Source organism: Symphalangus syndactylus, chromosome 5 (genome assembly GCF_028878055.3).
Source record: "Symphalangus syndactylus isolate Jambi chromosome 5, NHGRI_mSymSyn1-v2.1_pri, whole genome shotgun sequence".
Taxonomy (NCBI): domain Eukaryota; kingdom Metazoa; phylum Chordata; class Mammalia; order Primates; family Hylobatidae; genus Symphalangus; species Symphalangus syndactylus.
This window is the reverse complement of record NC_072427.2, coordinates 80213050-80228822: the sequence shown is the minus strand read 5'-3', so window position 1 is coordinate 80228822 and position 15773 is coordinate 80213050. Positions and strand designations below refer to the sequence as shown.

Sequence of the window (15773 nt, the reverse complement as noted above, 5' to 3'; positions counted from 1 at the left end):
ATCTTCTCTTTTCTTTGTCAACCACATGTACAGTAACGAGCAGGCAACATGGCGCCTGCCAGATAGCGATTCCATCTGCATAATAAAAGATTAGGGTGGGATGGTCAGCTTCTTCCTGCGCTATGTAAATGGTACACCCAGTCTAGCCAACCTCTGGGCCCTATGTAAGTTAGACACTGCCTCCTCAAGCTCCTCTATGAAACCCCATGCATTTCACCATAGAACCGGAAGATCCACTGAAGGCCCCCTCTCTCTCTGTAGGAGAGAGAGCTATTCTCTTTTTGCTTTCTGTTGCTTATTAAACCTCCGCTCTTCCTTTTTTTCTTTTTTTTTCCTTTTTTTCTTTTGTGAGACAGAGTCTCACTCCGTAGCCCAAGCTGGAGTGCAGTGGTGCGATCTTGGCTCACTGCAACCTCCGCCTCCTGGGCTCAAGTGATTCTCGTGCCTCAGCCTCCAAGTAGCTGGGACTACATGCTATATTTTAGTTTTGTTCCCTCACTTGGCTTTTGTGTCCTCTTTTCTCTCTGTCTCCTCCCTCATCTCGCCCTTTACCTCATTTTCAGGGTGTATGTGTCTGTGTACACTCACACAGTGCCTGTATCTCAGGGTGATAGGGTGGGGTGCCTGTGTCTTTGTCTCTCTGTAGCTTTCTGAATGTTTATGTCTTTTTCTGTTACTGACTCTAATTTTCTCCATTTTTCTCTTTCTCTCCTTCTGTCTCTTTCCAGATAAATGCTACCTAAAGTTACTTGTTGTCTGTCACAGCCACATCCAAAGGACAAACCAAGTAACTAAGTATTCCACACATAGTCACTGAAACATAAACCCAACCACTGCATTCACAACTCTGTAGGCAGCCCTGCTCTTGACCACGTAGATCCTTTATGCTTTTATCATCAAAACTTTAGAGAACAGCTTCAACCACTGTTTTGAAAAAGTGTTAATGCATTGATTATTAATAGAGATTCGGGGCAAAAAACACTTACCTCTTCATCATTTTTGCCTCCTTCTTACTGGAAATAGAATTGGGACCAGTATTTAACAACAGGTAGAAAAAGTGGATAGTCCTGGGTCAGACTTCCCAGATATCATTCAGACAATCTTGAAGAGATTTGGGAAGTCTCAATACCTCACATTTTTTAGAGTTTTGACAGAGCAGAGACCTCTTTTTCAGTGTGAAATCAAGGCCAAATAGCCTGGAAAAGGAGATGATGGTAGAACTTGCATTTCATCTTCCTTCTTTGTGGAAAGGATGAAAAACTATCAATGATATTTCCAGTCTCAGTTGCAGGGAGGGGCCTGGACATGGATCAGGTCCTGCTGATGAGAAGCCCTTGAACAGAGTGGGGAGGCAGAGGAAGAGGGGGTTGCCTTCCTGACAGGCGTGCTATGGCTGCAGGTTGACATGGCTGGCCTCAGCCTTTCCCTTTCTAGGCTCCAGCTTTGTGGGTGTGAGGCTTTCAGGGATGCGGCCGCAGCAGTGGGAGCGGCAGCTCCAAAACTCTGAATACCAGCTAACTGGTGTGACTTTGATACAGTAGTGGCTGCCTGACTTAGTTGGTTCCATATGCTTGGGATAGGCCTGCTTTCTACCCATTGCACAAGTCCTCTTCACTCTAAAACCCGCTCTTAGTGGCCCTGCTCTGTCGCCTGCCACCGCTGCCGGGGCCCGAGTGGTTCACTGCACTGTGAAGACAGATTCCAGACGCTGGGAACAAGCGCCTCCAATCCCAGATGCTATGTCCAGCAAAGGCTCCGTGGTTCTGGCCTACAGTGGCGGCCTGGCCACCTGCTGCATCCTCGTGTAGCTGAAGAACAAGGCTATGACATCATTGCCTACCTGGCCAACATTGGCCAGAAGGAAGACTTCAAGGAAACCAGGAAGAAGCATTGAAGCTTGGGGCCAAAGTGTTCATTGAGGATGTCAGCAGGGAGTTTGTGGAGGAGTTCATCTGGCCAGCCATCCAGTTCAGCGCACTGTATGAGGACTGCTACCTCCTGGGCACTTCTCTCACCAGGTCCCGCATCGCCCGCAAACAAGTGGAAATCGCCCACTGGGAGGGGGCCAAGTATGTGTCCCATGGCACCACGGGAAAGGGGAGCGATCAGGTCCAGTTTGAGCTTACCTGCTATTTGCTGGCTCCCCAGATAAAGGTCATTGCTCCCTGGAGGATGCCTGAGTTCTACAACCGGTTCAAGGGCTGCAATGACCTGATGGAATATGCAAAGCACCACGGGATTCCCATCCTGGTCACTCCCAAGAACCTGTGGAGCATGGACAAGAACCTCATGCACATCAGCTGTGAGGCTGGAATCCTGGAGAATCCCGAGAACCAAGTGCCTGCAGGTCTCTATGCGAAGACCCAGGACCCGGCCCCCAACACCCCTGACATTCTCGAGATCTAGTTAAAAAAGTGGTCCCCGTGAAGGTGACTGACATCAAGGATGGCTCCACCTACCAGACCTCCTTGGAGCTCTTCATGTACCTGAACGAAGTCGCGGGCAAGCACGGCGTGGGCCGTCCCGACATCGTGGAGAACCGCTTCATTGGAATGAAGTCTGGAGGTATCTAGGAGGCCCCGGCAGGCACCATCCTTTACCACGCTCATTTAGACATCAAGGCCTTCACCATGGACTGGGAAGTGCGCAAAATCAAACAAGTCCTGTGCTTGAAATTTGCTGAGCTGCTATATACTGGTTTCTGGCACAGCACTGAGTGTGAATTTGCCTGCCACTGCTTCGCCAAGTCCCAGGAGCGAGTGGAAGGGAAAGTGCAGGTGTCCGTCTTCAAGGGCCAGGTGTACATCCTCGGCCGGGAGTTCCCACTGTCTCTCTACAATGAGAAGCTGGTGAGCATGAACATGCAGGGTGATTATGAGCCAATTGATGCCACCAGGTTCATCAACATCAATTCCCTCAGGCTGAAGGAATATCATCATCGCCAGAGCAAGGTCATTGCCAAATAGACACCTGCGCAATGAGAAGCTGGGGCCTCCTCAACATGCAGCGCCCCCAAGTACAGGTGCTAATTGTTGTGATAATTTGTAATTGTGACTTGTTCTCCCCAGCTGGCAGTGTAGTGGGGCTGCCAGGCCCCAGCTTTGTTTCCTGGTCCCCTTGAAGCCTGCAAACGTCATCATTGAAGGGAAGGATGTGGGGCAGCTGTGGTGGGGAGCTATAAAATGACAATTAAAAGATAACAACCCCCCCAAAAAAAACTGCTTAGTTTGGACAGTAAACTTAATAACCCTATCTCTAATTCTTCCAATAATTTTGTAAGTACCTAATTACCTGCATTCAAATTCTTTCTGTTTGAAACACCTAGAGTAGTTACTGTTTCCTTTATTGAATGCCAGCTGATGTCAAAGACAGACAAAACCAGATGGTGGTTAAAGGTGATAAAGACAGATTTTATTCAGTACTCTCGTAAGAGGGGAAAATAGCCAATGTAACCTGAGCTCAACTCTGCTGCAACAAAAGGTGGGACACTTTTTAAATACTGGGATGGGCTGAAAGAAAGACACTGATGAGTGTTGAGGGGCATATAGTCTGTGTCACTAGGCTATCTAGGTTTGCTACTTGGTGCTTACCTGGAGGAGAAACAAACTTCTTACATCTTTATGACAAGGGAAGTTGTTTAAGCTGGGGCAAGGGGCTGCAGATGTTAGGCCCCTACCTTCACACTGAGAGGAAGAATTATCTCCCTAATGTTTGCATTTCAGAGAGATGGCTCCCAGGTCCTTGAGGAGACAGTTTTGCGTGGTAAAAGGTTTATATCTCAAGGGCAGAGAAAGGATTTATAATTGCAAGCTTTCGCAGGCAGGCATTTTAAGAGGGAGCTGAGGTCACTGTAGGGACGAAATCTTAATCTGCTAGAAGTCATACTAGGGTTTGGTCAAGAACAGAGTCTTTGTCATGAATGTACCTGAGATCATGAGATTTTGCTTGAATTCCTTTGGGAATATACCATATCTCACAAGGTACGGTATATAGAGTTTGATTTCAGCAGTCATCTTTTTTGAAAATGACTCCCAGAGGATCAGTGTAACCCAATTTCCAAGACCAAGAGGCACCTGGAGTGAGAAGCTTTGGTGTACGTATTTACAAATATAAAACTCTTTTCTTTTTGTATTGCTAGGAATAGCCTTTTCTATTTGTAATAAAAACAGCTGTTATTTTTCTACTGGGTTTTGAAAAGATATTTACTTCAATCTTTTTTTTTTTTTTTTTTTTTTGAGACAGAGTCTTGCTCTGTCACCCAGGCTGGAGTGCAGTGGTACAATCTCGGCTTACTGCAACCTCTGCCTCCCTGGTTCAAGCGATTCTCTTACTTTAGCTTCCTGAGTAGCTGGGATGACAGGCACGTGCCACCATACCTGGCTGATTTTTGTATTTTTAGTAGCAATGGGGTTTCACCATATTGGCCAGGCTGATCTCGAACTCCTGGCCTCAAGTGATCTGCCTGCCTTGGCCTCCCAAAGTGTTGGGATTACAGGCGTGGGCCACTGCGCTGGCCTACTTTAATTTTTATCACCTCAATTTCTACTCATCCACATCCATTCCAACCAAGTAGAGAAGCAGCAAAGAATGATTAAAATATTATAGCTTGTGAATATAATGCAGACTGTGCAGGATCTTGTTTGTGACCTGAACATTGAAAAGGGACCTAAGGCACTGCTGTCCCTGGGATTAAGCCTCCACATTAAGCTTCCTGGCATTCTTTCTGAGTTCGGCCTGCTGGAGCTTGCCGATCCTGTGTGCATTTCTGATCAACCGTCAATATTTCAAGGCCAAGAATTTGGGGATAGAGGTGAGATTTATTCCAAATCTCTAAATCATTTCCACTTAATACTCATTATTGTAGAAGGAAAAATTTATTTGTTCTCTGAAAGAGGCACAAAGCACATTTGATTATACCACTTTGCCTGACACTTGATTTGTTTTACTAGTAGATCTGTTTTTAAAAATAGAAAGCAAATTATTATGCCTGAGTGACTTCAAAGCCTTCCCATCATTCCAGTTAGTAACCATGTTGCTCCCTTGGAGGAGAGAGGGGGGCTGAGGGTATGTGGGAGTGGAAAAGAGACAGGTAGGAGGGGAGAAAGAGTCAAAGAAATGACAAGGAAGGGCAAGTTGCCAGGAGCTCAATGGTTTAAAATTCTAGCCTGGATGCATTCCTTACTGTAGTTCCTCAACTAAATGAAAACTTGCTTGTCTTAGAAAGAAAATTCAGACGATTACATTCTTGAGGTACGAAGTAAAAGATCAGACACATTCCACGGTGATTGGACTAGAATCTACAGAAAATATTTCATAAAACATTTTCCACAATCAGTCCCTTTTTAAAAACATGATTTGGAGAGAGTGGTATAAACAAATAAAAAACACAAACATTTCAATATTGATTATTTTCCTCTTTATTTTTTTTTATTTTGAGGAGGCTGGAGAATGAAATAACGTCTTCAGAAACATATTAAACAAGTCAGTTCAAGACAATCTCTGGTGAGAACTAAATTATTTACTACTTTAATTTTCATAAGCTTTCTCACCATTAGTTTCGTTTTCACATATTATGGACCAAAAAATTCAAGTATTTTGTTTTCTTTATGCACGTTTGATTTCTGAATTCTTTGTTTCTCCATGTAAGGGAGTAAAATAATCCCCAAACTAAGCCATTCTGCTAAGAACTTGGAATGCCTTGTTTTGACTTCCTGTACTGAACTCTGTTTTAGTTTTCAGACTAATTTCCTTTGAAGAATGCTCCTCAGGCCCCAGTACTTTTCCTGAGCTTCTGTGTGTCAAACTTATTTTCTCACTCGACCTTACGGAATATCTAGGCTTATTGCTAAGAATTACAGATAACCCAGAATTGCAAATACTATAACTCATGTATACAAAATGAATCATACTTACTCTTTAGAACTGCATGGCTTATCACCTAATGCATTTTAAAGCATTGCTAGATTTTCTTCTTTTCTTCCTTTCTCTCTCTGCTTTCCTTCTTTCACTCATATACACAACAGTTACTATCAGCCAGACTGATAGTAGCTGGAGAGAGTGAAAGGCAAAGCAGCGTGGAAATGTCACTAGTAAATCTGTAAGCTTTATCAGAAAAAACAAAGAGTGGAGTCCCTAGACATACCTAGTTACTGAAAATCAAATATCATAAGGAGAATGTCAGTGGAGATACAGCCCCAGAAACTGTGCTGAAAAGAGCCATCGTTTGAAAGTGGAGAATATGTCTTTTATAAGGTCTTAGCAGAAGAGGTACATTTGTGAATATCATGATTGGAACACATTTCCAGCTAAGTAAAAGGTGACACTTCTTTCTTCCTCCCTTTCTCTCTCCACTAACCCCACTACTTAATAGTTAACCCCATTAACTCCCTTAAATTTACCCATTACCACTGACTTTGAAGGAAGGTTTTGTCTTAGTTATGACCCCTCAAAAGCAGAACCAGAAAGCAGTACTTGGAGGTGGGTAGTTTATCTGGGGGGATTCCAGGATGCACAAAGGAAGGAGCTAAGAAAGTGAGTGAAGACAGGGAGTATAGACCTAGAACAAACAAAAAGGTCAAAATCTAGTTCAAAGAGAGTGTATTCAAGCCTAAAGTTTGAGAAGGGCCACCCAGGAGCATAGATTCAAGTTGCCCAGGATATACGTTTTGGTTAGCAGCCTTCACAAGTGGGTTTTTAAGGAAGAAGAAGAGGCAGTTCCTAAGTTGTTTACCAAGATTTACATTAAGATTACTAAAGCTATTGGTTGGCTGTACATTGTTCTTTGTATCACATATTCCAGGAATTGGAAGATTGTGGGCGAGACCGCTAGTCATGAAAAAAATGCTTTTAAACAATTGCCTCCAGGCATGGGTTCAGGCACTGGACTCAACCCTGTTTCTTAGTGCCTGGTAAATTTTGTATACCCCAGGTAGCTCAGACAGCTCTGAGCTATTTTTCTTTTCTCAGGAGAAAACCCACTTGAGGGTGCATTCATAGAGGTGGATTACCTGTGTAGGCAATAGGGTTCTGTCTAACAACTTAGACTTGTTCTGCTGAGGGACAAGGACATTGTGGTATTTATCTGCCTACTCCCTCTCCTCATTGGTTGAGGTTTGCTCTTTGTGTTGAATTCCTAGCACTTCCAGATTGCTTACAAGTGTGGATTGAGAGAACCTTGCTTATAGTAGCTTTGCACCATATTAGCAAGAATAGGAACTGCAAAGCCCATCCAAGGTGGAACAAAGTTAAGAATTTTACACTGCCAGCTGTGCATGCAAGTAGTCTAAGCAATCTCTCATGGGAAGAGAGAGCCCGCAGGTGGAGAGATAGGGAAGGGTATTTGAGGTGGGAAGTTATCAACGTGCCTGTTGTCCATGACAGCTACAGGAACGCAGAGTTGAGGCTGAGGGGATATGGGAGGGAGTGTGGCAACAGCATCTGCTGTGGTCCTTCAAATCTTTAGATTTTTCACTTGGTGGAACTTGAACTATATTAAGATTGATGCTTCAAAGCCCCCTTAGTGGTTACTCTTGCTGGTAGTAAGTCTGCACATGCTAGGTGAAATGTGCATTCGTATATTGAACATACATGGTCTAAGTCTGCACCTGCTAGGTGAAGTGTGCCTTCATATATTGGAACAGTTGTAGACAACTATAAAAGTTTCCCAGTCTGAGCAGTATGGGGAGGGTCAGGTCTTTATCTCCCAGAGCTCATCACCACCCTCAGTGCAGTTTGCCAGCATCTCACTCCTTTAAGAATCTCATTTTCAGAGAAGCATACTACAATCGTTAGTGAAATTATTCTCTGGAAAACTGCTTAGAGATTCTTACAGGAACTATTACCCCTCTACTAAAAACAGTGAAAAAACTTTAAAAAATAATATTTCCTTGGCAGTTACAAACTACTTATTGACATAACCATATTAGCTTCTATATAATCATATATTATATATATAATAAATATATTTAAAATCACTCAGTTGGATAGCTTTAGCATAAAAATACATTTTAGGGTGGGTAAAATAGGGTGGTCAAAGCTATCATTTATGTCTGAATAGCAATAAGCTCTTAATAGTTCACCCAACAAACCAATGATGGCAAGATAAAATGTAATTCATAGGCAAAAAAAGACAATACCTACTGCACAATTTAGGATGCTTCACCATAATTAGTGCATAAGAACTGAGATAATGATTTTTTTATTATGAGGGATAAAGTAAACCCAACCAAATTCCAAGATCTTTATGCATTTAGAGAATATTCTTTTTAAAGAGAATGGTTTTATGTGCAGTACCAACAGTTGGGCACTTATAAGTAAATGGATATTTTTCAGCTCTGTGCCGTCTTCCGTATATTCTCTTTATGCACAGGCAGAAATTAATTCAGCAGCTAGTCAAGACCACCAACTACGTGTAGTGGTCTGTGCTACTAAAAATAGTTCTACAGTATTTAATTTACACGTAATATTTGGTATCTGGTGCTGACACAATCCATAACCAAGAATTACGTGGAAGGTCTGCCAAATTGTTCTTGAAATAGGGTGAGCAGGAGGAATATTTGGTATATCTCTCCTGTGGGATAGTTTATTCTTTTCATGCTTATTTACTGTCTATTATGTACATCATTAAAGATGTAAAGATAATGGAACATGGTACTTTTGTTTGATGAATTCAGTCCCTTGGGGGAGACAAACATGCAGTCTTTTTGCATCATATTTCCTGTTGCTTGGTGACAAAAATGCATTTTCTTACAGGCCTCTGAGGTTAGACCCAAGTGACTAAAGCCCTTATAAACATTTTCCTGGGTTGAGATTTTTAAAGTACATTTTCAGAAACATTTAACCCAAAAAGACTATTACCCATTACCACTGACTTTGAAGGAAGGTTTTGTCTTAGTTATGACCCCTCAAAAGCAGAACCAGAAAGCAGTACTTGGAGGTGGGTAGTTTTTCTGGGGGGATTCCAGGATGCACAAAGGAAGGAGCTAAGAAAGTGAGTGAAGACAGGGAGTATGGACCTAGAACAAACAAAAAGGTCAAAATCTAGTTCAAAGAGAGCGTATTCAAGCCTAAAGGTTGAGAAGGGCCACCCAGGAGCATAGATTCAAGTTGTCCAGGATATACATTTTGGTTAGCAGCCTTCACAAGTGAGTTTTTAAGGAAGAAGAAGAGGCAGTTCCTAAGTTGTTTACCAAGATTTACATTAAGATTACTAAAGCTATTGGTTGGCTGTACATTGTTCTTTGTATCACATATTCCAGGAATTGGAAGATTGTGGGTGAGACCGCTAGTCACGAAAAAAATGCGTTTACTGCATTTTGTTTATTTCTCATCTTTGAAATGAGCAATTGGACTTGCTGCTATTTAAGTTCTCATATAGCTATAAAGAATTCTACATTGCAATATAAATGGGTTAGGGTACAGTGGGAAAGTCTCACAAGAAAAAGAAAATAAGTCTCCCAACCTGAAGATCTTTTATGACCACATACGTAATACTATGGACATTAGAGCACTTTTACTCAGGCCTAATGAGAATTTTCTAGGAGTACACAGCTATGAAGTGTCACATTTGAATTATTCACCCAAATGAATCAACCTGAATTTTTAATATTTTAATTTACACCTATTTTACACATTCACGTTACTTAGAAAGTCTGCACAATTGCATATTGAAACCTGGGGACAACAAAGGCAGTAGATTTCACTTTACATTTGTCAGATATAGTGCATTCCTGGCATGCATATGATTAAATAATTTGGGGCAATTTTGTTTTGGATGTAATCAAGACAACATAAAACTTGTCAGCAGTATATGAGCCGTAAGAACTGGCTATGGCAGACCCCTGGGAGAGATAAATGTTTTATTTTGTCGTGTTTGGTATGCAGCCTCATTTTGATTTTTATTAGATTAGTCTTTTCTTTGGACTTCTTTTCTTGCAGGCTCTTTCTGAGGGCAACATTATAAGGCTTCAAAAATAGCACAGTGAGCCAAGAGAAACTGCAAAGGCACTGCTGTGGGATGGTGATTTGGATATAAAATTCTCTGAGCCAGGTGACATGTTTATGACGAACTCACTTCAGACTTACTCATTTAGTATTGGCACTATTTCAAGTAAAAAAAAATTCTCTTTTTCTCATCTTTCAGAAGATATTATTAATTTAAAAGATAGTTAAAAGGTTCCATGAGGTTGAGGACAAAAGCAGATGGCACATTCCAGTGTGTGTTTCTGTCCCCTGATATGGAATGGTCAGTGGAAGTCCTGTGATTATTTTTTGCAGGGTATGATAAGCTATTGGACCATCTTGGACAACCATCTAGACCCTGGAGCCATTGTAGTTTGGATAAGGATGCTTAAGTAAGGGGTGGGGGACAGAGAAAGACGTGTTGGGGAGGGGTATCGATATTCTTTCTACACTTTTGCACCCAAGTACCTGGGAAATCTTCTAAGACTATGTTTATACATTACCTTCTATGTGTCAGACCACTGTGCCATGCACCTTCTTATGTTCTCCTGTTTAATACTTTCAGTGAAGCTTTGAGCAAACTCCTCTCCCTGCAACCAGAATTTCCCCAAGTTTTACCTGTCTGAGGGCAGAGATGAAGTCCTGTTAACACTAACACCCAAATTGCAATGACCTTTTGCCCCTTCTTGTGTGAGAACAGCCCTTCTAGTCGTCCCCTATGCGTGTCTCGGGAGGGTCAGAAGCAAGGCTGCTTCCTTTCTTCCACGCTGACTCCTGCCTTGCTGTGGTCAGCACTCCTCCTGCTGGAAATGCTTTCTTCGAGCTTTACTGCCAACTAGATCTTCACTGGGCTGGGAGCTGTCCTTGGACCCCTTTGCCCCAGATCTGAATTGAGGGCAGTGGCAGCATGGGGTGCTGTAAGGGGCAAGAGAGGTTCAGTGTAGGGGATGGCTGCATTCCATCTCTGTGCAGCCCCTTGAAGTACACAGCTGGTGTACACGGCTTATACTACTATTTCTCAGCTCCCCCATCTCCCCTGCCCCACCAATTATTGCTTGTCCGGCTTCTGTTCCCAACTCTTCTCTTCGTAGGGACTCGGGTCACGGGAGGAGACAGAGGCCATGCCTCTTTAGTTTCTTCCTCTTCCCTATCCCTTCTTCTTTCAGGCATCCTAGCACTGCCCTTTCACCTCTACTTAGCCTTCTTTCTTTAGATCAAAGATCAAAAACTCTCAAGCATTTCAGCTCATGCAGTGAACATCTGAAGGGATCACGGATCCACCAGTTCCGTAGGTGACCATACTCATTCCACAGACGACCCACTTGGGAATCAGCTGGGGAAACCAGTTAAAACAGTTCCCGAGCCGTGATGGAAACACAGGGCAGTGACCCCAGAGGGCACCCCACTTTCCAATGCACAGGGTTAGACATTTCCTTGTTTCTGACTCAGCTCACTTTAGAAGACTTTTGTCATCAAAAACCATTCTCCATACCTAATATTTAATGATTCTGAGGAAAGAGAAATAAGCAGCCTAGGAAACTCTTCTGAATTATAATGCTCGAAGACTTCATGTTATTTGAAAATTAATCATGTGCAGGGGTACCGAAAGGCATCATACCAAGAAAATAGTACCTACAGAACAATGGAATCTGTCAGAAGAAACTTCCATTTTCATGACACTTTGAAGGAGGCAGTGATTTATTATTTCCAGATATATGATTAATTTTTAAATGTTTTTAATTATGTGTTTTATGCTTTGCTGAACAAGGCACTTTAATCTACACATTGTAATTTGCTGGAACATCTGAGTTTGCTTCACAACTCAACTGTTTCAAGTTTCACGAAGGACACTGTGGTGCCCTGATCTCTGGCCAAAACTCTATGGTCTGTGTTCTACTCTGCAGCCTGTGACAGGTTACAACCACATTTACAGTAGAGAGGCCAAGACCAATGCAGTTTCCTTCTCTTCAATCCTTTGAAAATGTTTGCATTGCAACTGCCACTCTTACTCCCACTGTGCTTAATGTCCCTGACAAAATATTAAGGCACCAGAATTAAGACAAAATATTAAGGCACTGTTTAATAGTAGTACAGGCTGTAATACCTTATTGGTGCTTTTAACTTTTAAAGCACTTTGCTCACATCATCATATTTTATGCTGATAACAATTCTATAGCTTGTAGCTGTGACAGAGACGGATTCGTTGTGAGTCGTGCCCGAGACCCTCTACTTTGTTGGTATCCTGGGCCCTTTCATTGGACTCTGCTGACTTTAACAGATCTGATCAGAGGCCTTGATAGAATGACTTGGTTAATATTTCTATCATGTTGAAAAGCCATTTAGAAAAAACTGACAGCAAAGTAGTCATTCGTTTTTGCATTTATTAATTAAAACATCTTTAAAAACATGTATTATTTATGTCTGTGGATATATCTAGGAAAAAACAGTAAAAAACCCTCCATTCTTATGGAGTTTATATTCTAGCAAGCAGTGAGTCCACATGCAAGCCAAATAAGTTGGATATGTAATATGCAACATGATGATGGCGCCAAGGAGAAAAATAAAGCAGGGATGGGGGACAAGGTGCCCAAGGGTGGCCTCACTGAGAAGATGGCATTTGTATGAAGACTCAAAGAAGAAAGACACAAAGGAGGTTAGGTTTATATAGTTCATCTGATCGCTTATAATTTTTGAATTGCCTTCATATTTATAATGTCATTTGGACTTCACCAGGGAGAATATTTACAGATGAGAAAAATAAGCGTCAAGGATTTCCTAAGTTCGTGCAGCCAATTAGGGTCCAAGCTGGACATAGAATTAAAAAAAAAAAAAACCCATCTCTGGTCCCTGTGGTTTCTATTGTTCAAACTCTGCCTCTATAAAACAAGACTGAACATCTTTTGGTGGTTTATAGAAAAATGGGTTTGATATTTTTATAATACAATTAAAACCCCAATATTTTAATAAAGAATGCAGGATTTAAAGTCTTTTAAGAACTTTTATCACACTTGAGTCATATTCAGTTACTCAAATTTGGTATAATTAATTGTTTTAACAACTTTTCATTTTGTCTACTTAAATTCAATTACATAAATTTTATTAAGTACCAGCTATGTGTGCCAGAAATTGTTCTGTCCTGTGAACAAAAGAGAAGGCTACAAAAGGCCTGCATAGTCAAATGAGCTCTCAAGGAATTCATTATAATACTTTTTGTGATCGTGACAAGTTAAGCCCTTGAGGTCCTCATTCCTGGGGTCTTGGTTCTGGTGATGGCCTATGGGACACGAATAATTTTTATTCTGTATCCTCTTCCTAGGTATAAATCTTCAGGAGGTGGGTCCTCTGTTCTGGCTTGTAAAATCTCAGAAATATGGGTGTGGCTAATTGTTCCTGTTAACATTTTGCTTAAGATCATTGGAAAACAAAACGCATAAAGATGTTCCCCAACCCCTTTGACGCACAGGACAAATAACAATGCTTTTGGTAAATGAAAAGATTCCTTAATTGATCGCATTTTTAAGAAGGAGAAGAATGAAGAATGCAGCTGCAGTTTTCTTTCCATAGTACTGAGCACTTTACGCAGTTTTTTTTCTTTTTTTTTTTTAAAGCTAAGTAAATGGGCAAGTTTTACTGGATTTGCACATTGCTCAGAATTTTGTGGTACCTAATAGGCAGCAACTTGGCAATGGTTTTCTAAGTTGCAGGACGGCACTGTATTCACCCCGGCCTCATCACCAGGCCTATGGGGGAACTGTCAGCAAACACAGGATGCGTTAGTTACCTTGCTGTCAAGGTAGCTAGAAATTGCGTTTTTACCAAGCCCCTTTGAAAAACAACCACTTCATTAGGCAGCGGGCATGCCCATCAACATCAACTGTACATCCTATAGAGTTCTCGAAGCCTCCTAGCTTGCCTCTCTCCCTCCCAGTAAAATAAGCAATTTTCTCTAACTATGCCCACCGTTGTCCCTGTTTACTGAATTAGAATTGCCAGGTTTGGCAAGTGGCCTCCTGCAAATGTTGCAGCCACAAGTGGTTCTTGTCGCTCAGCTGCTGCGGCTCCCATGGCAACAGACGTGTTGACATTCACAACATTATTCACCTTCTTTTTTTCTTTCACCTTTGCAATTCAGGAAGAAGAAAAACTGACACGTGAAAAGGGAAGATAGTGCCTTGAAAAGGGACAAGAAAGGAAAATGATTTTTAATTAGAAGAATTAATACAATATTCAATACAGTGGAGTATGTTTGCCTTTAGAGGAAAGCAGTGAAGGCGGGGGCTGGTGGCTTTGTGAAAAGGGCTAAAATATTTTAAAGTCAGGAATAAACAGATCTCACTTCAGGCTTGAATATAGATAAAATAGAATATATTAAGAAGGTAAGAAGTGCTCTGAATTCAACTCAAGGAAAAGATTGTACATGAAGACAGTGGTTTTCACATCATCCCATAAAGTTCTTCCTCTCTGATCTTAAGATCCTTGGACTCTGTCATTGAACTGGTGGAAATAAATTATTTGATGCTCACGTGCTTCAAACACTGCAGAGCAGGATGAATGCAGTTTCTCTGTGAAAACCCATGGTCTCTGGCTATGCTCTTCGTGCGTGTTCCCAAAACTTACACTTAGGGTGAGATAACTTGCAGTTTGAGGAAAGTCCCCGGTTATGCCTTGGGTCTGAAGTGTTTCTACTCATTTATACCTGGAAATGGAAACTGAGACCCATTTTTATCCCTGTACGTGTTCTGTAACTGACGAGTAAGCCAGTTGCAGGCAACAGAGTGCCATAAAATCATTTTTCTTCATGCAGCTGAACAGGAGCTAAAAAATTTAAAATATGAGTAAGTTATTAACCTCTACTTAATTCACTCTTAGAGGAGGTGGGTACCGGGGAGGATTCTTTGATTTTCTTGAGTCGGGTGGTGAGAGGAAAATGCAGAGATAAGGGGTATTGCTGGGGTATAAATCTACCAAGAAAAAATACATCTGTCAGAGGACTAATATCCAGAATCTACCAGGAACTCAAACAAATTAGCAAGAAAAGACCAAACAATCCTAGCAAAAAGTGGGCTAAGGACATGAATAGACAATTCTCAAACGAAGATATACAAATAGCCAACAAACATAAGAATAAATGCTCAGCATCACTAATGATCAGGGAAATGCAAGTCAAAACCACAGTGTGATACCCCTCACTCCTGCAAGAATGGCCATAATAAAAAAAATTAAAAAAAATAGATGTTGGCATGAATGTGGTGATAAGGGAACACTTCTCCACTGCTGGTGGGAATGTAAACTAGTGTACAACCACTATGGAAAACACTGTGGAGATTCCTTAAAGAACTAATAGTAGAACTACCATTTGATCCAGCAATCCCACTACTGGGTATCTACCTAGAGGGAAAGAAGTCACTATATGAAAAAAATACTTGCACATGCATGCTTATAGCAACACAATTCGCAATTGCAAAAATATGCTCATCAATCAATGAGTGGATAAAGATATTGTTATATATATGCACAATGGAATACTACTCAGCCATAAATAAATTATTGGCATTCGCTGCAACCTGGGTGGAATTGCAGACTATTATTCTAAGTGAAGTAACTCAGGAATGGAAAACCAAACATCGTACATTCCCACTTGTAAGTGAGAACTAAGGGATGAATATGCAAAGGCGTAGGAATGATATAATGGATTTTGGGGGCTCAGGGGAGAGGGTGGAAGGGAGGTGAGGGATAAAATACTACAAATTGGGTTCAGTGTATGCTGCTTGGGTGATGGGTGCACCAAAATCTCACAGATCATCACTAAAGAA

General features: G+C 41.5%; 1 protein-coding gene and 1 pseudogene across 1 annotated transcript in view; both read left to right on the top strand.

Annotated features, from left to right (window-relative positions):
- Positions 1-15773, top strand: part of LOC134736564 (myosin heavy chain IB-like) — a 422536-nt gene that overhangs the window by 86988 nt on the left and 319775 nt on the right. The gene's annotated exons all lie outside the window — the stretch shown is intronic.
- Positions 1740-3014, top strand: LOC129483163 (argininosuccinate synthase-like; annotated as a pseudogene).